Source organism: Accipiter gentilis, chromosome 13 (assembly GCF_929443795.1).
Source record: "Accipiter gentilis chromosome 13, bAccGen1.1, whole genome shotgun sequence".
NCBI classification, from domain to species: Eukaryota; Metazoa; Chordata; class Aves; order Accipitriformes; family Accipitridae; genus Astur; species Astur gentilis.
Window position 1 is genome coordinate 13,885,083 of NC_064892.1, and position 26,184 is coordinate 13,911,266.

Here is a 26,184-nt window from a genome sequence, read left to right on the forward strand (position 1 = left end):
GTTAAAGACTGTCAGTTTTGTTTAAATTCAAGCTTTTGACTAGAACACCACTCAGACATAATACGTTGCTTTTCAAATATATATACATGAATTGCCAATTTTTTTCCCAATAGTACCAGGCATTTTAAAGACCTTCAAATATTTCTTCTTGATAGAGTTATCACAGTTTCACAAATGTATAGATCAATCACCATCTATAAAATGTTCTTAATTGCTTACTACTGTATCTGTCAGTACAATAAAAGCATCATAATATTGTGATATACAAAGAATACAAGAAAAAAAAACCAAACAAAACCAGCACCAGAGCACTGTTCCTAATTTGCAGGAACTACTGTACAGACAATCAACCAGAAAACTATTATGAGGCATTAGCATAGTGCTACAAACCTTACTTAAGACATCCCTACATCAGACTTTTAATATAACTCCATTTCCCAAGGTTTAGAATGAGACTTATTTCCAAGGGTCTGCGCCTGCAATTCCTATTATTATTTGGTGGTATAAATGCATGCAAAAAGTGTGCATGGTCTGGGATGTCTTTCTTCAGCTCACCAATACATTCAAGCTGTACATTTAGAGGTTTTGCAGTATTTAGGTTACTGCAGATCCAGCCTTCCCTTGTTTGTTTTGATTATATTTTAAGATAGAAGTCTTATACTTTCAAATATAGGAAGAATTGTGGCAGAAAAGAACCTTATTAGTCAAGATCTGGTTTAGTAGAAGTGAGAGAAGTAAAGCATATTTGGAGAATTTACTTCAAAGCTACAGAAGAAATTTGATTTACAACACTGTGTATATTATGCTAAATCTTAATACTCAGTCCTCTTTATCTAAATGTGTTCTGCCTCATGTAAAATCATCCATATAAACTAGCTTCTAGAAAGAATTCTAAGGGGTGCTCCCTTTTGCCATTCCAAAAGAAATGTCTAGCATTTATGGTACATCTACCTGAATGTCAGAGTAAATAGTCTTTCTCCCTATTTTTATTTCATAGAATAGTTTTATTCTTTCCAACATGAGTTTCCCTTGCATTTGCTGTTCATTTGCTTCCTATAGACCTGAAGAAAATACTTCCTCTATACATCCAATGCACTTCCCTATCAAACATCTAAATACTCTAAATATTTTATACTCATATTTGAGGTGATAATCTGAATATTAATACTAAGAAACTCTGTAATAACTTTTACAGCAATATAAAAATATCAACAGTTTCCATCTTTATGTAACTATAAGTAGAGAAAAGTCATTATGACTTTAAAATAAACATTATGCGAAAGAAGTATTTTCTAACTCAGAGAAATATTTTTAAGCTTCAGAGAGACATTTTGTCATACTGAGGTACTTACAGTAGTGTAGCCCGCTTTTGAATTTTGACTCATAATCTACATTTATAGGTATCTCCATCATGTAGAAGCCGCTGTTTAGCTATAAACATATCAATATGAATGTCTCTAATTATTATTTTCCACAATATTAATTTAACTGTTGAACAAAATAGGACTTTTTTTAATCATTTTTAAATCCAGACGTGTGAGATAAAATTCAGGTTGACATATCTGGGTATTTAACTGTTAAACATGTGTTAGTACTGAGATACTAGTAAAGACTACCAGTCTGCTCATCTTGACTAGTAAACTTTTAGACTATCACCTTGATCTGAAAATTAGAACTTCCATGCTTAAGGGAATATAGTCAAAGGAAAATTCTTCAACACGTCACTTCCCTATACCTAAATTTGTAAACCACTTCAATTTAAAAAAAAAATAGCAACAATTATAATCACTCTTATCCATTTACTTCTTTGGATCTCTCTTTGCCGACATGGTAAACCTGATGCTTCAGTGATGATGTTGGGTTTTTTAATGGTTTCTGCAAGGTACAGAATATGTGTATACATAAATGTGAACATGCCATTCTCCCCAAAGGACTTGAACTGTGAGAAGAGATCCAGACTCTGGGCAATAACACATGAAATTGCATACTAACGCATTTATGTACCTACATAGGTACATAAATTCACATTTATATTAATAAAATAAATATGCCTGGGTCTGTTAAGTGGCTGACATAAAAATATAATCCATACTGTTAAGCACCGTTATTCTCCAAAACAAGGTACTCCCTGCAAACGGTACATTGGAAATGGTACCTGACCTGTGCCAGCTCCCAGATCGTATCCAGGAACTGCTTAGGTAAATACTGCCTGGCATGGGCCAGAGCTGTCCCGGGGATCATTTTAATGGCTTAATGTTACAAAGGAGTGAGATCCAGTGCACAGGAACATTTGCAGACAGTGTCTGATTTGCTGACATAGATATAGCCTAGCTGGACCAGCACTTGCACAGAGGGTACCTAAATTCTTAGTATAAGCAATGGAGAGTTAGCAGGTTGTTCTGAAGATGTTGGAGAGGCAGAATCTGCCTTCCTAAATTAGGCATCAAAATCAGATGGACTAGCTTTACCTAACCATCTAACAATTCATGGAATCTATATTATAAATAATGAAAAAGTAGAACTAATGAGCACAGCTACTTATGTGTAAGAAGTTGAAAACTAAGTAGCAAACCACAAAATATTGCGGATCAAAATAAAAGGTTTATTAATACAAATGGGCTACAGCAGTAATTAAGTCATAAAGTGAAAAGGCATGGAAAGACAAGTGAACCCCCCTGATTATAAAATGCATAAAGTCTGTTAAAGTTAATCCATGGGGTTAACTGCCAGTATGACTCTGGTTCAACATATTTTGTTAATATCATGGTCTTTTAGCTGAACCAAAAGTTTACATAAAAACATGGTAGTGTCAGTAGGATTCTCAATGATTAAAGCAGTGCTTTGGAAAGTGTTCATACATTACTTTTAATTTATAGCTTTAATAGAAATAATGACGAAGCAGCTGGAAAAAAACTGCCCACTGTGTAAAAACATGGGTTTATACACACCAGTCACAGCATTGTTCAGTCTCATCTCCTCAAAATCTCATATTTGTTTGAGATGTCACAAATTTTGTTCTGCTTGACTCAGGCAGCCACTGCAAAGGGTTATTTAATCCTGAAATGAAGTATAACAAAGCATTCAATTTCACAACTGGATGCTTTTATGCACATGCTCCAGCCATCATAACCCTGTAGCCTAGTCTTACAATGACAATGCTTCTTCTGTTATGTTCTTTTTTTCACATGGAACACTGATTTCATGAAATTGTATGTTTATTTCAAACAGTTGGAATACATAATGCATTTTGAACTCCAGTTGCATTTGATAGCTAACTTAAAGATTTTTATTGCCAAGCTTATAAAGTGAGCTTTATGAAAACTACGGATACTGTTGATGAAATGTATTTAATATAATATAGACACGATATATGTTCTGGTTTCATGACTTGTCATGTGATTTTTTCTCATTTTTTTCAATATTAATATGTTGCATTCATATTCTTTTTCACTGAGTGGTTTGAATTTGGGGTTGGGTTTTCTTTGGTTCATTGTTTTGTTTTTCATCTACTATGCTGTCCTGGGTTCAGCTGGGATAGAGTTAATTTTTACAGGAACCTGGGAGGTGGGGGCATAGCCGGGGCAGCCGACCTGGACTAGCCAAGGAGCTATTCCATACCATGGGACATCCTGCTCAGTATATAGATGGGGAGCGGGCCGGGGGGTGGGCTCTGTTTTCGGTGGGGGAAGTGGCGGAGCGTCGGGTCCCGGGTGGTGAGCAGTTGCACTGTGCATCACTCTTTTTGTATACCTTTTTTTTCATTAGTGCCGTTGTTCTTGTTGTAATCTCTTTGTGTCTGTCCCAGTAAACTGCCTTTATCTCAACCCTCGAGGTTCCAGTTTCTTTTTTCCTTTTCTCTCCTCCGTCTCCTCCCCATCCCACCGGAGGGGGACGGAGGAGTGAGCGAGCGGCTGCCTGGTCCTTTGGTACTGGCCGGGCTGAAACCACGACATATGCTTTTTGAGAGGAACCTTCAGCTTATATTTTCTTTGGTGCAAGTCAACCAGAAAGAAATACTATAAAAATAGAATATAGGCAGTGTCTTGAAAAATGACACTCAATTCTTAAGAGTGGTATAGAAATGTTTGTGTGTTTCCAGTGATAGACTTTAAAATTCATGTTATTTGCTGTAAAAAGATAAAAAAGGTAAATCTTACATTTGCCAAAAAAACCTTACACTTAAATTGTCTTTACAAACCCACATATTTTACAGGAGAACGTGGGAAGGAAGAAGACTAAAAGTAGGATTCACCTCATCTAACTCCAGTATCTAGAAAATAAGTACCTAGGCAAAGCTCACCTTCTAGTAATTGTCTATAATCAGTGCAGCTATATCCTGGGGGCAATTCACATCATTTATCTGCTTTAAAACTGAATGAATCACTAGCTGTAAATGTCTTCCATTAACTTGAAAAGGAGCTTTGATATGACTCTGACTCCACACCTCAGAGTCCAAGTGTCTCTGAATCTTCACTTTGAGTTTTCAGATCTGTAAAATGAATACAGATCAGAAGTTCATTTTTCATTTTGCAGTTGTATGAAATACAAAATGCCTTCTGATTTCAGAGTAAGTAGCTTTTAATTGCAGTTTATATTCTTTATTTATTTTCAGAGAGGCTTGGATAGTGGGAAGGAAAAAAAAAAAAAGTCTTCATGGACTCCCTTTTTTTTGATTCAATTTTTGCAGCTAACACAGTTCATAATTTTTTTGTTTGATTATGTGTCTTATGAGAGGTTTCCTAGAATGGGTATATGCTCCATGAGAGGTAGGCACAGATTCCAAACCATTATCTCCCGGTCTACATCTAGTATATATACTTTGCACAGTCTGTAGCATGGTCAGAATAGATATGCACGTTTAACCTATAAGGATATTAAAGTGCTTTTAGCTGCACCCCATGAAGATTTTTAACCTTGTCCAGTACACAGCTGTAGTCTTTTTTCTTTAGTTTCTTTAAGAACTTCCATAGTTCTTTCAGCCAAAAAGGAAAAAGGGAAATGGAGGAAGACAAAGTGATAAAAAAAAAGTTTTCTTTCCTATAGAATTCCTGTCTGTTGGAGATACAGGGTTCATGTAATGGATCAGACTCTCTTACTTAACTTTTTTGCTCCTACACAATGTGTGTGATACTGAATTATGGATACTTTCTTAATGCATGCTTAGTGTAGAAGAGCTTAAGACACATGCACCTACAATTTAATAAACATAATATATTTAGCTGGAGTAGATTAAAGCTCTATTATGTCTAAAGGCAAGAAAATCTGCAGAGTTGTTCGTTTAATGCAGGAGAAATCTGTAGTAAAGCCTGTGAAAATAATTTTATAAATGTGAATTTATTGTATTGGAATATCCATTTTTTATTTTTATTTGACTTGCACCATTGTAAGCACAGGCTCAAATACCCTGAGAAAGCAATAAACTGTAACAAATAAAACAAAGAAAAAACCCTCACATGGCTATGGTATAATGTCTAGTGCCTCTCATAATCTACAGTTTTAACACTCATTGACACACCTATAAACTTCACAAAAAAATATTGTAACAATATTTTTCTTCACTCAGAAGATAGTTTCTCTTCTTAATCACTACTTTTCACAAGGGTTAACAAATTGTAAATGGCTTTTTCATACTCTGCAGATTCTGACAGGTAAAACATATGTTTTTACCATCATGGAATATAGGAATATAAGTTCATACTTGACTTTATTTTTTCATCCAGTAACTCACTCCACTGTTTCCACTGAGCAAATGGGGTGTCGGTCAGGAAAAGTGACTAATTTAATGGAATGTGAGCTCACACATAGACAGTATAGTGTCAGCAAATGCTCTTGTGTACTCCAACCAATTTAGTACCTAGCATTTAAAGTAGCAACATTTTGTTGAAGTACTGTAATAGCAACTTTGTTAACTACCCACAACTGTCACAAATATTTTCAATCAACATTTTACTTCATGAAGCCAAGCCATGTAAAACTTTCATTACAGAAAGCAAGCCCATGTAAAACAAGATTGTGTCATGTTTCATTTGTGAATGCAAAACTCATCTCAGTTCTCTGGCCATATCCAGAGCAGAAGAAAGATTTTGGTAATGTGTAACTGTCCCTTCTGGTGAATTTATTTCCTTTTTCACAGTTCTTGAAAATAAAGCCACAGTGTCCATTAAGTGGGCTGTTATTTTCTAGCTTATTGTATGCTTTTGGCAAATATGTTTTATATTTTACTTTCTAAATCTTTCAGTGGTAAAGTAGGACTGCACTTAAATCAGGGTGAAAGGGGAGCACACAACTGCCAAAAATGTCTAGTCATCCACGCGAAATGTGTCCAGCCTTTTCTATTTTTGAAAGATTACTTTCCGACTGCATTATCTGCTTGTGCTTAGCTATCTTTTCTCAAGTATTCTTTTGGAAACAAAAGATGAAAAAAAAGGAAGGGCTGCAAATTTCCTGGCAAGCAAAGTTCTTATATAAACCATACTAGCATTTGGGGAAGGACTCCTCATTTGTTTCTTTAGAGAGGGGCTGGAGGGAATGTCTGGAGATCCTCCTAAAGAAATACAATTAGGAAAAATAGTCAGTAGGTGTCCAAAGAAATAATTAATTTTCTGTCATCCACTTCCACAAAGCCAGGAATCTTTTTCTAGGTAAATGATTTGTCCCACATGCTGTCTTTTAAGTGGTAAGTCTCTTTGGGTGGAATAAATGAGGGTGATTATGACGAGCTTGTCAGTTTTTATATTTCTGACTTTCTCTGTCTTCTATGGCTGCCCACAGAGTCTGTTGTTTACAGTTTTCAAAGCCTGTTCATTTTTATTCTAAGTTGTGTGCATAAGTCACACAAAGTGAGGGATTTGGCACAGCTTTCACAGTACATCCAGATTTTTTGCCTAATACCTTGAAAATGAAAATCACTCTGTTTCATTTTCCTTTCAGTGTATTTACAATTGAAAAAATTACCCGTCAATTAAAAATAAATAGGTGGTGTTAACCAATAAACCTCAGTAATAATCATGATTAGAACATGAAAAAGACCGAGAAAGGGTAGGATATATGAGCAGAAATGTTTTGTAAAAAAACCCTAAAACAATATTTGTGGAATTTTTCAAAAGGAAGACAGTTGATCTGTCTGTAGTTGATCTACATCAAGGCTTGAGGGGGGGGGGGGGGAGACAGAGTACCTTCTATATGGTGCTTGAAAAACGTTTGTAAATACTGGTTGAACTTATGTCACTGCTAAAGCAGTCTGTAGGAACCATTACAGAGGTTGTAGGTAAGACTTAACTATGTCTTCTTAACTTTTCCCCTGCCCCTGTCGAATCTTGCTCCAAACTCTGTTGTTCCTGAGAAAAACTAGAAAATTCTCTGCACTGATAAGAAAAGAAGTTAGAAAGGATTAGTACATGCCTATTTGACTCTACTTTTGGAGACAGTGAGAGGATTAGAATAAATTAAGCTTTAGGCATGTCATTATTTTTACTCGAGTTTGGAAACAATCAAGATCAAATTATTTTGGAGACCTTCTTGTGCTTAGATGTAGACACCTGATTCAGTTAGCTGTCCATGCTCAGATGAGTAAGAATTTCTGAGATCTCTAGACATACAGGGGCAGCTGAATGGTTGTCTTCTAGGGTACGATTCATGGCATTTTAAAGATGGAGGTGTCTAAAATAGGTTACTCAGACCTAGATTTCTATGTTTTACCTATCTAGGGTTAGATAAGTCCTAACTCTCATGTCCAAATAAATGCTTACTTTACTGTCTATTGAGAGAGAACCAATTGTACAAATGGTACACATTTGCTAATCCTGCTTAAAATGTTTAATTTTCTTTTTTTTTCTAAAATAACTGGAAATCCTTTTAAATAAAAAAATCAGCATTTTCTAAAAGCTACATCTTAGCTTCACTGTTTTTTGAGTTTGGTTTTGGTTTTTTTCCCCTCAGAGCTAGATTTCAAAATGTCCACAGTGATCCATAACAAAACATTGCTACCTTTTGAATGATTTTGTTTATCTGTGTCCTCTATAAGTACATATTGACTATATGGTATTTATCTATATTCTTATACCTAATTTTGTAGGAACTGGGAGAATAATCAGAAAAGATATCCATTGTGAAGTTATGTGAACAAAACTTACATGGAAATAATAATTTTGTAAGGTTTAATAGCTCTTCTTATTTCTCATAGAATAAATTATTTTGCTTTATTTTGTTTTTTTAAACCCAACAACAAACAAAGAGTTATATATATCTAAATGGATGCAAACAGTACTGAGCTTAGATTTTAATGAAAGAAATAACGATGGGGGTGGGGTGGGGTGGGGGAATCAGTGATTCCAAGACCGTTTGCGATAGAGTTTTCTGCTACCAATTTCCTTCAAGTTTTTCTGAAGTATGATACATAAAAGGGACCTCCTTTCCATCTCGTTTTTTGGAGGTGGAAAACTGTATTTCATTGTCAAAAATATTGCCAGTAATATTTCATTTGTATAACAAATGTATTTAAAGTCCCAATACACTAACAATATAATACATATGAAAAATCCCCAAAGGTAATTCTCAGTAGCTTCTCTGGATTTACTAATTCCCTCTGAATCATTTATTTATATTGGTTAATCCTTATCATGCGACCAGACAATGGATACAAGGACACCAGCAGGTACTACCTGTGCATAATCTTTTGTGGCCTAATCAAGAATGAACAGCTGGTAGGCTAAATGTGCAAGTCTGCTGTAAATATTATCGAACTCAGAGACAATCCCAAGAGAAGCAGAAGAGATACCCTCTAGGCTGTTCTAACTTAGTCCTTGGAGATACTCATTAATTAGTGAGAATCGAATATCTTGAGCTGTTTCATACCAAAATCAACTGCAACACTGTAGATTTGCTTTAATTGCAGAGCTTTGAGTCTAACTTAAATTAGTTTGTTGCTATTAAGTATTCTAAGGAACTAAAATTTCTCTGTCACTCCCATAATTATCTCCAATTTCTTTAAAGCTAACAAATAAGAGTAGAGCTTTAAAAGTGACAACACAGAGAAAACAGAAGTAAATTATTGATGGGCCAAACCAAATCTTAAATATGCTGTAAAAACTCCAATACACTCAGTGGGAAATGAATATAAAATTTGTGGAGGAAAAATAAAATAAAATCATCCCTCCATTACTGGATCAAATGTCCATAGAAATCTAAGGAGTAAAAGTTTAAATAGTCCTGAAATCAGGACCTGACCAAAATACTCTTCATCATTTAGGGCTAAGGAATCGCAGTAACTGTAGAGTGGGCCAATGACTTTTTTTATCTTATGTAACACGGGACATCTGTAACTGAGATCACAGTGTTATCTGTCCCTAAAATATGACTCAGGATTGACAGTACAAGATAAGGAGTCTTATGGCTAGCTGCCAATCACAGGGATTGTTCTAGTCTCCCTTCTCCAAACTTTCAGTCGCTGTGGTCCCCATGTATTCCACTGGCATATCTAATCACACAAGGATACAGTTCAGGGAGGAAAATCATCAGGGGAACAGGAGTACGTGGCTGGATGTGAGGGGAAGAGGAACAGGGCCACAACCTTCAGCATCAGATCAGCAGATCATCTAATCACACTCTCAGGCTTTTGCACAGACCTGAGGAGGGGGATGCTACTTACACCTTTGAGTAAAAAACTCAAAGATTAAGCGTGGGTTTGTTTTTTTTATTTATTTCCTATGGGAACACATAATATGCAGTAATGCAATGAATCGAAAAATAGTCACAAGAAGGAGAAAGATCCTTCTTTCGGCACAAAAGTCAGACATTTCATTATTCACCTGTAAATACTCAACTTCGGTTCAGGTTTACTTCTTTTTTTGATGCCTAGATCTGCACAGATCTAAGCTTCAGGCCATAGAAGAATCTATATATGCCCTTCTGACCACGTGCATGGGAGTCTACTCCCACGGAGAGGAAGGTTGGGTTAAACTGGGAGAGAATGAAAGAGAAAGGAGAACAGCCAAGCCTATAGATAGAAAGTGGGACACGGAGAAGGAATAAAACAGCCAGCAAACTTCAAGAAGAGCAGGTAGAAAAAGTGATTTTTCCTTAAGCTAATAATTAGGGGTGGAAAAGGCAGCTGTGAGAACGAACAACTCGTAGTAGTAAGACTTTTTTAGAGCATCGTCCATCAAGTCTTTCAGTACCTTCATCACTGTTCTTTACCCAATTATTTATGAGTACTTTCTCACACACACACATTTCTTTTTGTTAATAAAAGATTTTCTTAACAAAGGATTGAACCTTAAGTGCATAAATAACATCATATGATGTTGTTAAATTCTCTGTTTTCCCACAAGCTTAGGTTCTCAGGTAAGATAGCAGTTTAAAAACCACTTGTTTGGGAAGCTGTTGTGAAATCCTTCCATCTGGTCTATCAAATTACCTTCCACTGCAAAAGACTTCTTTCTATATTCCAGGTCTTAAGCAAATAAAACACGCAAGTTATGCTGAATTGTACAGAGTTTCTTAGTGGAAGACTGGTATTTGGAATAAATTAGGGTCAGTCCAAAAATCTCAGTTCATTTGAATGTTCTCAAACTGATGTTGTCCCAAAAGTCCAAAAGTGAATTATTACATTCCCTCATTAAATTAGCTTTTTTTAAAGTAACTGTGCCTTAATAAAATAGATTACTAAAACAATATCTCCAAAATAATATTTGTTATAATATTGTTATAATGAGTCAGAGTTACTGACATGAACTTTGTATCAGAAGATTTAAAAAACACGATATGTAAGAAGGATGATGTTGAATACCACTGCCCAGTAAAATGCATTAATGTTTGATCAACAGATCTAGTAGTGATGTTAGTTTACCATTGAATAATATTTTAAGTAGAGAATGTTTTATATCTATTGTTTCAAAGATTGCACCTCTTTCTATTTACCAAAGCATTAAATCTGCAACAGAACTTTTTGGTAGCTAATCAACTTTACACAATTTGGAAAAAAAATGCCCAATTCTTAAATCTTACTTTCTCTTTTTTCCTATTAAAATATCAGATTTATTCACTCTTACTTCTGACTGATGCACATTCTCCTTTGTGAAATGGTTCTGTGACCTGACAATCATGCCCTAACTGTGCATAGGTAACCAGCAGTGGGTCATGCATAAAGGCTGCCCTGTTATGTAGTCCTCAGACTCTGAGGGGTTTTTTTCTTATTAATCTAGCTTTGAAATCTCTCCAAAGCAGAAATTACTAAGCAAAATTCAGAATAGTTTATCCTCCTGAAGGTGAATCCTTATTTTTCTGCAAAACCAAAGGCTCATTCTTGTTTCTGTTGTGATGCAAGACTTTTACCAGGATTTGCTGATTGAACCAAGAAATTACAGCCATATCAATGCCATTTAAAATAGATTCACTGTTGGGATGCCTAAATAACACAGATAAAATACTACAGATATTAGCTTCTCTTTCAATTGGTCTCTTGCTCAGTTATTTTTACAAGCACAAAATAAAATTAACAATTAAAAAATATACACTTTATTGATCTTAGTTAGTCATTTTTAGACTAATCCACCAATTAATCTCTGTAAGGGTTGCATATCTATCAATGGGAGTTCACAGACTTGAAATAGATCACAGAGAATTTTATAATAAGATGACCAATTAAAACAGGAAGCTTTTCTTGGGGATTTATTTCACTGGGCTTTATTATTTTTCTGTGCTGATTTGTTAATGGCTGATTGATGTTTCTGTGAGAAAAGTATAATGGGACACATCTTTTGAGGGCACTTTTATTGCACAGGCAGCACAGCAGGAATGATTATACAGTCATAAAAAAATACCAAAATATCTTCCCATGTCAAAGGACACTTTCTGTGAGTGCCAGTTAGAAGAACCTGTCATGACTTCAAGATCTGGTTCTTCAGTTGGCAGGGAGACAGCACAACAGATCATAATGTGACAGTCCCCTGGGGTGCCAAAATGTGTTAAGGGCTTTCACTCTTCCTGCAGTAGCAAAACAGGCTGTTTTAAATGTTGTTAAGGCCATAACCCTGACACAAAACTTCATTTTCCCTGTCTTGACCAGAATTCTGGAGTAGAGCAACCCAGTTCAATCTGTGGAAAAGGCCAGTTCATGCGAAGAAAGAAATTCAGAAGACTTTTTAGGTTGTGACACCCAATCTAGAAGACGGTTTGAGTCAAACTGATTCTTAACTACTAAGTAACACTTGGTGCACCTTAAATTATATATAGAAATAAAAACAGAGTTAAACTTTTAGTAACTAAGCAGGTCATGACGAAAGATTTGTCTTAAAATGACATCTCAGAATCCCAAACAACATGATGTCAGTAAAATTCAGGTGTATATACTGCATCAAGTTTGTAACAATTCCTGCAAATAACATGGGAAACCTCATTATAACTTTAACTTCTTCAGGTGGTAAAGGTCATGTGGTACGTTGTATTCTCTACAGCTTTTTTGAAACCAGCAAAATGTCTTTTGTAGAAAGACTGTATTAACAATGCTAATCAATCTTTTCTATATGATCCTTGACGATTTTAACACACAGATGCACAGAGTAACTTAAATATAAGGGAAAAATTAGTCTGAAGAAAAGCCATTACTGAAGAAATGAAATGAAAATACAGTAAAAATCATTAATGTTATTAAAACCACTGTGCACTTCCATGAAGTGCCTGACTGAATTAGAGTGTTTAGCTAAAATATATATTCTGTCTGTGGTGTTGCAAGATTCTCACCTAAAATAGTTCCTTTAATTTAAATAAAATGCTTTATTTTGGATGAATTGGGTATTAATTTCTAGTGCTTTGTATTGCAGATGATAGTGCATTTCTTACTCTGGAGAGACAATTATCCTGAATCATGATTTCTTTCTGTTACATTGCTTTGTTGGATTATAGCTCTTTCATATATCTCATCTCACAGCGATTATAATGGACTCCCAGCCTAAGAAATAGTAGTTTTGAGGGTTTCTTAGTATGTTGCTTTTGCCATTTCAGTCCCTTTTTCAATGATACTTTGTGGCAGTACAGAATTTTTCTCTTTCTTTGAACCGACACAGGGAACCCCAAGTGATCTCCTGGCCCGAGGGGGCCACAGGCACCACACTTGTCCTGGCAATGACTGTGGGGTGCTGGTGTGACTGTGCTGTAACCCCACACAACCTTACTTTGCTTGACCTCAGGAGCTGTTTCCCTCTGGACCCGGAGGGACTTTAGATGAGTGTAACACCAAAGAAAAGGGTTAGAAATCGAAAGGATTTTATCTATAATAGCTGTAAATGTATTAGTGAGTCTTCCTTCGATTACTCTGGGCTTGTGTTAGTATTGTTTGTTAAAGCCTATTAAGAGTGTAACCTTCTCCTCCAGCCACTCCTTCCACATACCCTTATGTTGTTGTAATTGAGTTAGCAGCAGCTATTTATTGTATCTTGATTAGACTGCTAAGATTGTAAGAAGCCAAAGTGTGTTCTTTTTTACCCCAAACAACCCTTTGACTAATACTTGGATTGTGGTGTGTTGACCCTGGCTGGATGCCAGGTGCCCACCAAAGCCACTCTGTCACTCCCCTTCTCTCAGCTGGACAGGGGAGAGAAAAGATAACAAAGGTCTCATGGGTTGAGATAAGGACAGGGAGACATCACTCGCCAATTACTGTCACAGGCAAAACAGACTCAACTTGGGGAAAATTAACTTAATTTATTGCCAATCAACCAGAGTAGGGTAATGAGAAATAAAACCAGATCTCAAAACACCTTTCCTCCACCCCTCCCTTCTTCCCAGGCACAACTTCACTCCCAGATTCTCTACCTACCGCTCCCAGCAGCGCAGGGGGACGGGGAATGTGGTTTACGGTCAGTTCATCACATGTTGTCTCTGCCTCTTCGTCCTCTTCAGGGACAGGACTCATCACACTCTTCCCTTGCTCCAGCGTGGGGTCCCTCCCATGGGAGACAGTCCTCCATGAACTTCTTCAACGTGGGTCCTTCCCACAGGCTGCAGTTCTTCACAAACTGCTCCAGCGTGGGTCCCTTCCATGGTGTGCAGTCCTTCAGGAGCACACTGCTCCAGTATGGATCCCCCACAGGGTCACAAGTCCTGCCAGAAAACTTGCTTCTACGTAGGCTCCTCTCTCCACATGCCACAGTTCCTGCCAGGAGCCTCCCCCTGCGTGGGCTCTCCATAGGCTGCAGCTTCCTTCAGGGCATATCCACCTGCTCTGGCATGGGTTCCTCCCTGGGCTGCAGGTGGAGATCTGCTCCCCCATGGACCTCCCTGGGCTGCAGGGACACAGCCTGTCTCACCAGGGTCTTCCCCACGGGCTGCAGGGGAATCTCTGCTCCGGCGCCTGGAGCATCTCCTCCCCCTCCTTCTGCACTGACCTGGGGGTCTGCAGGGCTGTTTCTCTTGCATGTTCTCACTCTTCTCTCCAGCTCCTGTTTCTATGCCTGCTGCAACTTTTTTTCCCTTCTTAAATCTGTTCTCCCCGAGGTGCTATCACCGTCACTGATGGGCTCAGCCTTGGCCAGCGGCGAAGCCGTCTCAGAGCCGCCTGGCATTGACTCTGTCGGACAGAGGGGAAGCTTCTAGCAGCTTCTCACAGAAGCCACCCCTGTAGCCCCTCTGCTACCAAAACCTTGCCACACAAGCCCAATACATGGATTTACATATATGTATAGAAATCAGTGACAAAAACCAGACTTCAAATTCAACAGGAAATATGCAGTGGGATCAGGTAGACATAGACACCTACATTCAGGCATTTACAGTACCTATAATGCCTAAGAACAAGCCTGAACATAAATGCCCAGCGGCATTTAAGATGCCCTGGCATATGTGTATCCTTTGACCTTCATCTGGCATTACAGAAATCATGAGTGTTTCCAAAATCTCGTGTCATATATGTCAGTTCCATATAGATATCTTTGTGCCTGACAATACAATAGATGTCACTGTTTGGGCAACTGAATCAAGTTCAAGGTTTGCACTGCTCGTAAGAGGAGCTTAGATATGCAGCTCACACGTAGACACCTACATTTACATGTGCATGGACTACATAATTTCAGTAACTTCTAAGATTTTACATGGCACTTACACATTGGCCTTATTTTAGATTTGCACCAACTGCAGATGATACAAATTCACGTAACATTAAACCACATAGTTTACACTTAGTTTTTTGCTTCCTTCAGCCAGATTTCTTTTGCGTGAATATTTCTGCCTGTACACAACTTTGAAGATAACAAGTCCCAAGCTATCAGATAGAGGTTTAAATATAAAGTGGGCAGATAGAGGATTGAATGTAAAATGTTGGGATTAGCTCTAAACCTGACTGTCAGGAAGGGGTCTGAAAGATATGCAGATGCTCTAGGCTTCTGAGGGATCTGCAGAAGCAGCAGCTGAGGTCAAGGTGATTCACAAGATCTACCAACCCCTAAGGTCTAGATGTTCAAATGGAGAAATAGTGAAAGAAGATACATCAGCTGATGTCACCACTTCTGGAATATATGTTGAGTAAGTCAGCTTTATGGGAAGCCAAATCATCAGATCATAGACCTAGCCCTCACATAATAGGGTTGGGCTAACTTAGAAGTTTAATGGTAAACAGCACATGCAACATTCAGATAAACTGGAACCTCTCACTCTAGAAATCCTGAAAGACTTTCATGGAGCTGAACACACACTCTTAAAATCCTGCATTTTACCTAGCATGTCTAAATTTTGAATAAATATTTGTAATGCAATTACCTATATGTAGCAGTGAGGAATACAACCAAAAGGTGGCAGTACTGCATCCAGTAAACAATGGGTCTGTATTAGATGATATTATTGTTGGGAATCTTATATAGACATTTATATACCCATTGTGATTTAAATATGTTTATGTGTATTTATACTGTCTCACCGTTTTTTGTAATTATGTATGAAGACCAAGAAGCAGAAATCCCATTTTTTTCATATTACTTAAATGACTTTCCACTTGCATTAAATCTTTTAAACTCACAGTCCAAAGGCAGAAAGATAATATATATATATCACAAAAAAAGTGGAATAAATGGGTAAAAGATAAATACTAATTATCTTTAGGAAAATGAAGTGAAACTGTATGGCTGAAATTTTCCATATCTCAGAAGATTTAGCAATTCTGAAGGGAAACATTGTCCTAAGAAAATTATTTAGACTTAGAATAGCCACTTCCCCCCCTGCTTTTTTTTTGTTTGTTTGTTTTAACCTGTCTTTTAATAAATCCAACTGAACTTCAGAATTTACAAAACATACCTTTATTCTTTTGTAGTAAAAAAGAAATACTAGTTTCTGGTAAGACTGCTGAACTAAAATAAATTAATAAAATTAACTACAGTTGCTGCATATAACCCTTCTGGATTAAAATAAAATGTTTCTACTGCATTGCATTTTTATTATGCTGAAATAAACTATTTACAACCTGAATTTTCAAGAACTAGAAGTATCAGCATAAACTGTAAAATATGAACTTAAAAAAACCTTAAAGATTAACAAGAACCAAGAAAGACAAGCTGAACAACACAGCTTCCTAAAGTCTCAGAATGAAATTCCTGTAGCATTCCTCTGGGATTAGAGCTAAATATGTCTCCCTATGTTTCTCTTTCACAAATGTTTCTAAAAAAATAAGGAATGATTCTCAAAGGTTTTCAGTCTAATGTGAGATAAATAAAATAAAGCATTTGAAAGGATACTCTCAACTACTTAACATTGTTTTGTGTATTTTCTTTAAAATTTTCCACTTTTTTCAAAACTCTTCAGAAGTCAAGATCTCTTGCTCTATTTGTACCTTTTATCTTTCTTATTGTATACAAGTGTTTATTTTTCTGCTCTCTCAGTAGGTATTTCACACTGCTAATTAACAACTCCCCAGTTAGTTTATTCCTGGGTCTTGGTAGCGTCACAATCTATGCTGCATAAATGCGAATTCACTCCTTAGAAGTCAGTCAGCATTTTCCCCCTGAAATACATTCTTGGTTCAGTGAATGGTCTACCCTGGGAGCAGCTCCCATTGCAAAATACGGATGTGCCTTAGCTGGGACTTGGCTCCATCCAACATTCTCAGCTGACGTGTGCAGTTATAGCAGATTTTGAACCCCCAAACTCTCCCATATGTTGTCACAGTGCTCTTTTCAAGCTAGAGAAACACCACTCTTACGGTAGCAACTTTGGTGACACATTCCTATTATTTCAGATACCAGGAAATAGAAAACCAAGCATATTTCTGGTTCCATGGAGGACTCAAAGAGACTCAGGGACAAGTGCTATGGACGTGGCCAGGCTGCTCAAGATGGGGTTAAGTGTGAGCAGTCTGATCACCAGTCCAGTCACTTTGCACAGGCTGGCCTCCAGGTCAGTGATCAGCTCCCAGTGGCATATGAACTCAAAGTCAGCAAAATATCCAAAGTATCCCAGAGACACACTTGTGTTTTCTGTTCCCATTTTCTCCCCCTACTCAAACATGGAGTATTTTTCTATGATACTTTTTGAAATCAGGCAAGTGAAAAAATATGGGAAACAATGAACAGGGTCAAGGAGTCTGTAGAGGACAATTAGCAAAGGTTTATTATTTAGGAGACCCAGAACCAAAGGAAAGAAGTTCAAACCAAGTTACCTGCTAAGAAAATAATTATGTTTAAGTAAGCTAGAAATCCAATATTTCTCACGACATCAGTAAAAATCAGGCTGACAGACACTGACCTTCTATGTTCCCAAAGAAATATCTGTTTGGGTTTTTTTTTTAAGGGGAAAAAAAAAAAAAAAAGACATTCACTATATTCCCTCTTCTGGTCATGAGATATCAAAGGAATAGGAAGCAACTTCAGTTCCCCCACATGTCTGCGAGCACGGACAGAAAGAGGAGGGCTGTTTGAAGTACTTTTTTGGCTTTCCTTGATTTAAAGTTTTATAAGTAGCAGAGGAGGAAACTGAAAGTTTCAGACGGCTTTTAAAGGACAGGTGGAATTTAACCTGACCTACCGTAGAAGAGAACTCACAAGAAAAAGGAACTCAGAGAAGACAAAACCACAAGTGAAGCCAGGGGAGGAGAGATAAAAGATGGATTCACAAAAGCTAATTTTATCCTGTAGCAGCTGATTTCATAGAACTGTCTACATAGTGTTTGGAAAGAGGCTGTTTGATAGAACATATAAAATATCTAAAGCCAGGCTCTTGTTCTGAATTACCTTCTGGAGTTGCATGTGTCCTGCAAATGACTGTAAAGTGATGCAAGGGAAGTTAGTGATTTTGGGCTGACATTCACAATTTGAGTGAAATGAAGTTTCCTGAGTAGAAGAGAGAAAAAAAATTTAGATAGAATTTAAAAGTCAGGTGGAATTAAACCTGTTCTAAAAAGGTTTTCTTGTTCTTAAAAGCAAAAACATACAGAACAAAAACTTTGCCAGAATTTAAGAGACACTGAGAGTGCTAGAAAATCCTGAGCATATTATTTGTTCAGAATACATTTTCTCTCATATAAAATAAAATGAAAAAAAAAAAAAAAAAGAAATAATAAAGAGCAATAAATGCTAAAAGATGAAAAAGTTATGAAAATACTTATCCTGTATTGCATGTGACAATTATGCCTTCTGTCACTGTAGGACTGGTATCAGCATTTCTCTGAAGCTTCACAATTCTTTTGCTAACACAATGAATTTTCTTTGAAGAGGAACACACTATTTCAAAACCAGATGCATAATACATACAGAAATGAAGTATATAGCGTATATCTACCTGTCTTGATACAGACTTCATGAAAGGTCACATAAAGTTCTCAGTGCTTCCTTATACAATTATACAATTATATGAGACTATCTACCAGATCAGTGGCATTTTTACTTTTAACTGTGATTAAACTCAATTCTTTTATATTGCTTGATGCCTGTCAAGCAAGCTTAGGCAACAGGGGAGAAAGTTTACTTAATCTAGGAATGTGTGTGTGTGTGTGTGACTGCAAGTGTGGTTATATATACCCATTTTTAAATATGCACGTGTTTATATACGTACTCATACACACACTCACACACCATTACTGTTCTGCTTTGATGAATTTCATTAAGCCTCCTCCTCAGTATCTCTAGGTGTTATTAATTTTAAAATGCAATATAGAAGGAACATACAGAGACTCCTTATTTTGCATTATTCCTTGATGCACTAAACCACCCACACAAATAAACAAACAACTCTTCACACTGAACTCTCCCTACCAGAACCTAGACATGCTAGGAAACTGTCACCTTCCTTATGCTATTGTTTGTGGAGGATTTTAAAAGAGATCTCAAAATTTCAGTGTTGACGTATTTGGCAGAGGAAGTGATTGTTACAACACCGAAAAGTAAGCAAAAATTAAGCAAAACATAGTTACATATTTACATAATATTTTTGATTGTAAATTCTCCACAAGCCCTACTTAATGTTTAAATGGACAATTTATTCACTGGTCTTTTTAGCCCACTTATAAGCATTTGGTCTATTAAATGGAAAATCTGGGTTTTTTAGGGTCCTAGTAACTATTATTATGGGTATTTACTTGGTGTTTCTAAATGAGTCTGTGACTTGTAAAAATTTAAACTGTGGCATTCAGTAGTTGGACGTGTTTAAACAAAAAAGGGAATAAGCTATTCTTATACGCGAGCAAGATTTTTTTAAAATTTATTTATTTATTTTAATTTGGAGGCATGTTCAAAGATCAGTTAGCTCCAGGAAAAATATTTCTTTTCAATCTTGGACCATAATGGGTTTTTTTTGCAAATATAGTAATAATTTTTAAATAGGGTAAAAATAAGATGCTGTAGCTTAACTGCATAACAGCAATTTATACATGGCTGAAGACATTTTAAAGGGTTGGGTTTTTTCACCTATGTCCACAAATTAAACTAACATAAACCTATTGCCTTATACTAGGCGATATCTTTACTAGATAAAGGTAATTTATGGAATACATGAAGGTTATTTCATAAGTCATTTTCTAGAAATTCAAAATTAAATATGCACTTTTAGTTTATATACAATTTCCTTTGCATACTGTTGTGTTCTCAACTGCAACAGTGTGGCTTATCTTAAAAAATAAATGTAATACAAGCTTACAAGATGAAGAGCAAAATAATCATCTTTGTCATTCCCAAGATTATCAGCTTATGGAAATATACCATTTTCAGCCTAGCTTGATTCCAGATGGGAAGCAGTTTGGCTTTTTTGAAGAGAGCTCACTTTTTTTGTTTTTCATGTCCATAATCTTAAAACTAGAGAAAATCATGTGGTTTTCTATTGAGGAAAAATAAATAACAGACGTTATATTTCTTTAAGTATGTTTACAGGAATTTTAGGGAATTAGGACTGAGGTGTTCAAAGTTGTTTGTTTATTTGTTTGTTTGTTTTATACTCACTGCTGAAGAAAGCGTTAATGCATAGTAAGCATACTGTAAAAACCAACAAAACAAAGCAAGAAGTAAACACCAACTCTCTTTTCTAATGCAGCTTCCCCCAGAATAGTAAACCTGGAAAATTTTAAGTCTGGAAAATTATTTTAATCCCAGATTTTTTTATAAAGGCTTTTATTTTCAATACTTATTAAAAATTGAGTCTTACAACAGTTCTCTAAAGACAAATTTAACCTTTGAAAAGTTATGTACAAATTTGAATGTGAAAATCTGTACTCTACAAACTTACAGAAATAATAGTCTAAAAATTTCATCTAAATTAGAATCTGTTAAAAATCCAGGTGAAACTACTTAAATTATGATTCTGCTACTAGATACCGCTAATTTTGATATGTTCCTATTTGTTGTCCTCTCTGTTTATAGTTTTGACTTAGATATGTTAGTTCATTTCAGGAATAGATTCTCTAACATAAGCCTCTGTTTGTTTGGGTTTATTTTGTGGTTTAGGTGTCCCAATGCTTGTCATTCTGGCTATGATAGATCATCACCTAAGATTCCAATTCCATCTCATTTTATTCACACGCACCTCCTTCAAGAGGATGCACACTCCCAGAGCACACATATTTCACTTCTGCTTTTGCAGTAGTCCACCCCAGCCTTTCCATGTCATAGCCCCAGCCATAATGCTCTAACATGGAAAGACTTCTGCCACGAGCAGAAAGCTCCGCTGTAGCAAGTGGGAGCCAGCAACTGATGATGGAGCCAAGTCCACTGAAGTTCATTGCAAACTGAGAGCCTACAGAGTGGACATAAACTCCAAAGCAAGAAATATTTACAAAAAGGTGAAGAGCACAATATGAAGCACTGATTGAGGTGGCAAGCAGAAAGAATGAATCAGAGCATTTATGAGATTTTTTTAAAAATTGTTTTATTTATGGAAGGATGCATATTTTTGTCTTCATGCTATGTCAGCTCAGATCAGCTGGTCTGTAACTTACGAGAAAAATGGCTTGCAGTCTATGGGTGACAAGCCAATATGCCAGATATTCAAGAGTGTTTTCAGGGGTTCATAATTACCGTTCCAAGCCGTAGTAAAATGTGCAGTTGGACCGTAAGTATTTGACTAATGTCCCTGAGCATTAGTGATGTAGAAACAAATGGATAACCTGGTTTTATCACATTTCAGATCGGAGACTGAAAAATCTTTGTCTAGTGAGATATCACAACATTATTCCAGCATAAAACTAATATCAGGCTCAGCTCTGGGGAGCAAAGGGAAGAGAAAATTCAGTGCATATTGAGCCCTTAGTCTTGCAGACTGATTTGAAGGCTCTTTGACAGCTGTTGACATGCAGCTATGGGGCCATTCAATGATATACCTCTAGCTACAACAGCCATCTAAGACTTTGTCAGCACCATTCCTTTTAAAGTTACTTTTCAAAATTAACAATCTTTTTCATTAATGATTCGGGCAGGTTTAGAAAAAAGTATATTTCCTGACTTATTTCCTATTTCCAATAGAAGTGGAATCTTCTGAAATAAATCACCACCTGCTAAGTAGCAGGCTACTCATTTCAAGGACTTTGCTAACATCTGTTTTCTACAGTATCAGACACAAAAAAAATTGCACTTTTTTGACAGAAATGAATAGTTACTTCTCTGTATGCCCTCTTACACTGTTGAATAATACATAAGATCAAAGTCTTGGGGGTATTATGGAATGTAAAAGGGATATGTTGACTATTAAGGATTATCAATATACAGTATATCACAGGGTGGAAGATATGAGGGGCAACTGGAGACAGATTAAAGAGAATCAGCCAAAAATCAAACCTACTCATTCAGAAAGTCCTGCTGTGAAAATAATGAAAGAGGATGAGTTTCATCCAAACACACTGAAAATTACAAGCCATAAAACAGATAAAAAGCTAATATATATTGAGGAGAAGTCATTTCAGTTTTATTACTTTTAGCATTTTTTAAAGATTCAAAACTTATAGATGTTGTAGCAGAAGTGAGTGAGATGAGGAAGTAGGGATTTAAATGAAGAAACAATAATATCTTTATAAATCATGGCTGGAAAATAGTGAAAAAGGGATAGGAATACAAATGGAAGAAGTAAGATATTTGTGATGTCTGGATATGTGGACTGAACTGCACCTGTAAAAGATCTGCTATATTCTTCATAAATTCATACTGAGATTTCTTAAGATGTTAACGTGAATGCAAATATATTTGGGACAGGGGAAGGAATTCCATCCAGGAAACCCAGAAAAATTCTGAGTAGGAATGCTAATGCTGCTTGAAGTATTTACATTTTCTGACACAAAGGGAAAATACATGTTCTGAGAACTTGAGAATCATGCTTTTTTTTTTTTTTTTTTTTTCCTTCTCTTCTTACAGTTCATAACTGCCTCTTCTTCTTGCTCCTGATAAGATTGCCACGAAACTGGCTAAGCAGAGTCTTCAGTTTCAATTATGCATACAGCCTTGGAGAGGTTAGAAGACATTTTATCACCTGCAAAGATGGGCATCAATTATGTATGTGTGAGCCAGATTTTCTAGGAAGTTTGAATGACGTGATTGCAAATACTGTGTTAAAACCTTTTCCTGATCCTCTCTCCCTTGAGCATTTTCTAGCAGATATAAATTGATCATTGGTTTTGATCACTAATTTAGTTGTAACACTGGTACAAATAAATGGTTTCTATATTTTTTTGCAAAAAAAACTGAAATCTCAATTATTTTATTACTTTAAACTTCTAAATAGATCTCTTGAATTCTAAGCAGAATGAATAAAGACTATGATTTTATTTAGGTTTCACAACAGTGTAACTCTTGAAGCTAGTGAAATTACTTGTGTGTAACTGGAGAAAAATGCAGAGAAAAGCACATCCTTTTTTTAAGCCTTTTCTCCCTCAAGTAGTTGCTATTTATCAAAGGGAAAATCAGCTCACTCTAGTACTGTGATAAAAATAAAGTCACAAAACTAATTATTGCAATTTGAGTGAAATCAAGTTTGCTAACAGTATCTAAATACACAGTGGTCTGAACTGGATTTTTCAAAAGAAGGAGAAATTAATGTTTTAGTCAATGGATTTGGAATACTTTCTTTCTATGCTATGCCTCATTGTTTTGAAGAGAAATTTCTTTAGCCCTAGAACACAAGGCTTCTGTTAGAAGTATACTAGCATTACTTATCTAAGCCCAATGAAGTTTTGGTGGGTGACCTATTCACTGAAACATGCAGTATTGGTCAGCCACAAGTGTTCCTGAATTTGGATCGTACACAAGTGAAAGAGCAGAAAGCAGTAGCTGACAGGAATGAAAGACTAAAAGAAAAAAAGTAACATTTTGATTTTCATGTAAAACAATTTTCATTAGAGAATTAGCTAAATTAATAAAATATTTTATTTCAAAATGAGCAAAATAATTTGATTAACCCCCAGACGAGACTTTTTTTTTAGCTGCATGACCAAGCTGTAATTCTTACCACTGCTCTAATTCTGGATATTTTTGTCATTGCTTTAAATGTTCCCCCATGTTCTAGTTTCAGTAGTAGAATAAGGTAGGAATCTCCATCGTCTAAAATTGTTCATTTACTGAAAAATTGTTTGCCTTTAGTATTTTAATTTTATTCAATGACCCTTTTACTTTTATGTAAGTTAAAGAAAGCTGCCCCATCACTATAGCATATCATAGTTAAATGAAACTGAAAAATATAATTAATGTAGTATCTTATATAATATGATTTGTTCTGGGAGAAAATGTTATGAAAAGAGGGAGAGAAGGACCTCTGAAAATGTTTTAATGTATTCTTGAATTCAACAGCTAAAAAATAGCAACATTAAACACAGAAAGTAGACAAACAAATAAAACCTCCAGGTTTTATAAGGTAAGCCTATTCTTTCTTCAATAGCAAAGATGTAAAAATAGCAATTGTAATTTCATGGTCTATGTTTAAACTCTTAAGTTATTGAGGAATAAAATAAATGGATGTTTCATACAGTGTCAGATTTTAGATTTTTCAAGGATAACTCTAGGTTTTTTATTAGTAAAAAAAGAAATATTCCTACATATTAAACTTTCTGATGTGTGGACTTTGTATACAACACTGAATATACAGTAGTGGCATAAATACTTGTCTGTAAAATTTTAAGGACATGCTTATGTTTACACAGTGAAGGCATTTACCAAAAGGGAGGTTATAAATTTATATAGAATTTTCAGGATGAGAGTCTGCATCTTCAGGAAATGGAATCTGAGAGCAGAATTTTTAGTGTGTAGTGAGAGACAAAATTATCTTGGTAAAACATACATATTTTTTCACAATTCTGATTTGCTTGAATAAAGATAGTATTGCATAGAGCTATCCAACAACTATTGTGCAAAGAGACTATGAGCTGGGATTGCTTCTGCAGTATTTCACACAAAGGCTAGAACTTCTGATGTAACAGTCAGTCTTTAAAATACATAGTGTGAGCCTTACTTTTGAAGACATTTCTTTGCTTTTAGTATGTGTTCAGTGGTATCTGAGGTATAACATGTCCCAAGCATTGTGGTAGAGACAAACGGCTGGAACATACAACACTATCTAGACTATCAGTCACCTCACAGCTCCTTGTTGGCAGGTAATCAAGTGTTTAGGAGCAGAAATTACTTATGTTATTTTTTCTTTTTAATCCCTCTTGATTTCAAATAAACAAGTTCTGTTCCTATCTGCATGCATATAGAAGACATAGTGCTGATGCTTCCTCTGAAACCAGTCAAGAAGATACAACAATCTTAATGAGTAACTTCTCTTCAAATATCTGGCTTAAAATCTTTACATAGACATAAACATATGCATATACTTTCTCTCTCTGTTTCTCTTTCTCTCTCACTATATAGAGAAGACTGCAAACCTTACATATATAAGGTTATCAAATATTAGGCAATTGTTTAATAAAAACAAGAATACAAAAGTATACAGACATGAGGTAGCAACTCTATGGACTAGTTGTACTTGCTTTATTTAAGGCCCTTGCAAGTCTTAAAATGAAATAATAGAAGTTTAGTTTAAGGTGAGACTTAATTTGTGTTTTCAGTGCTGTCTAATGCTGTTTATACATTAGGTGACGTGCGGAAAACAGACTTCACATTCAGTGAGATTGTAAAGTAGGTATGTTCATTCAATGCTGGGCAGCACGGGGGGTAGTCCCACTAAAGTCGTGCGCACCTGATTTAGCAGTTCACTTTAAATTTATACAGTCAAGTGTTACATTTACGTAGAGTTTTGCAATACGCTTATACATAGGCATTACCTATCCCCGCTTCATATTAAAATTAGCTCTATGAAGTCATTTCCATAGACTCCTCTCAACTGCACTTGCGCAGTGCCTCCTTATGGTGGTCGTCTGGTGGTCATGAAGATGAAGGCTGTATGTCTTCTTCACGGTGAACTCTTAACCTTCTGTCCCTGTGCAGACTCAGTTGTCCCTTGGCATTTACCCAAATCCCAAGGCCGGTCTTGGCTGGTTCTTGGAGTCGACTGCTGCTTCTTATCAGGGACTATCTCCTGTCCCAGCCAGCCTCAACAATGCAAACGTTAAACATCACTTCTCATCCCCTTGGGCCATGTCTACCTCTATTGAAACTTCTTTAACTTCATTATAAGCTAGATAATTATTAAACAATTCCTATCTATATTCATAAATCTACTATATCTACTAAGGTTCCTTTGGTTCCCCGTCTCATAGGTACCTTATGTCTTTGTTTTCCTCCTTTAAATAAAGTTATTTATTTT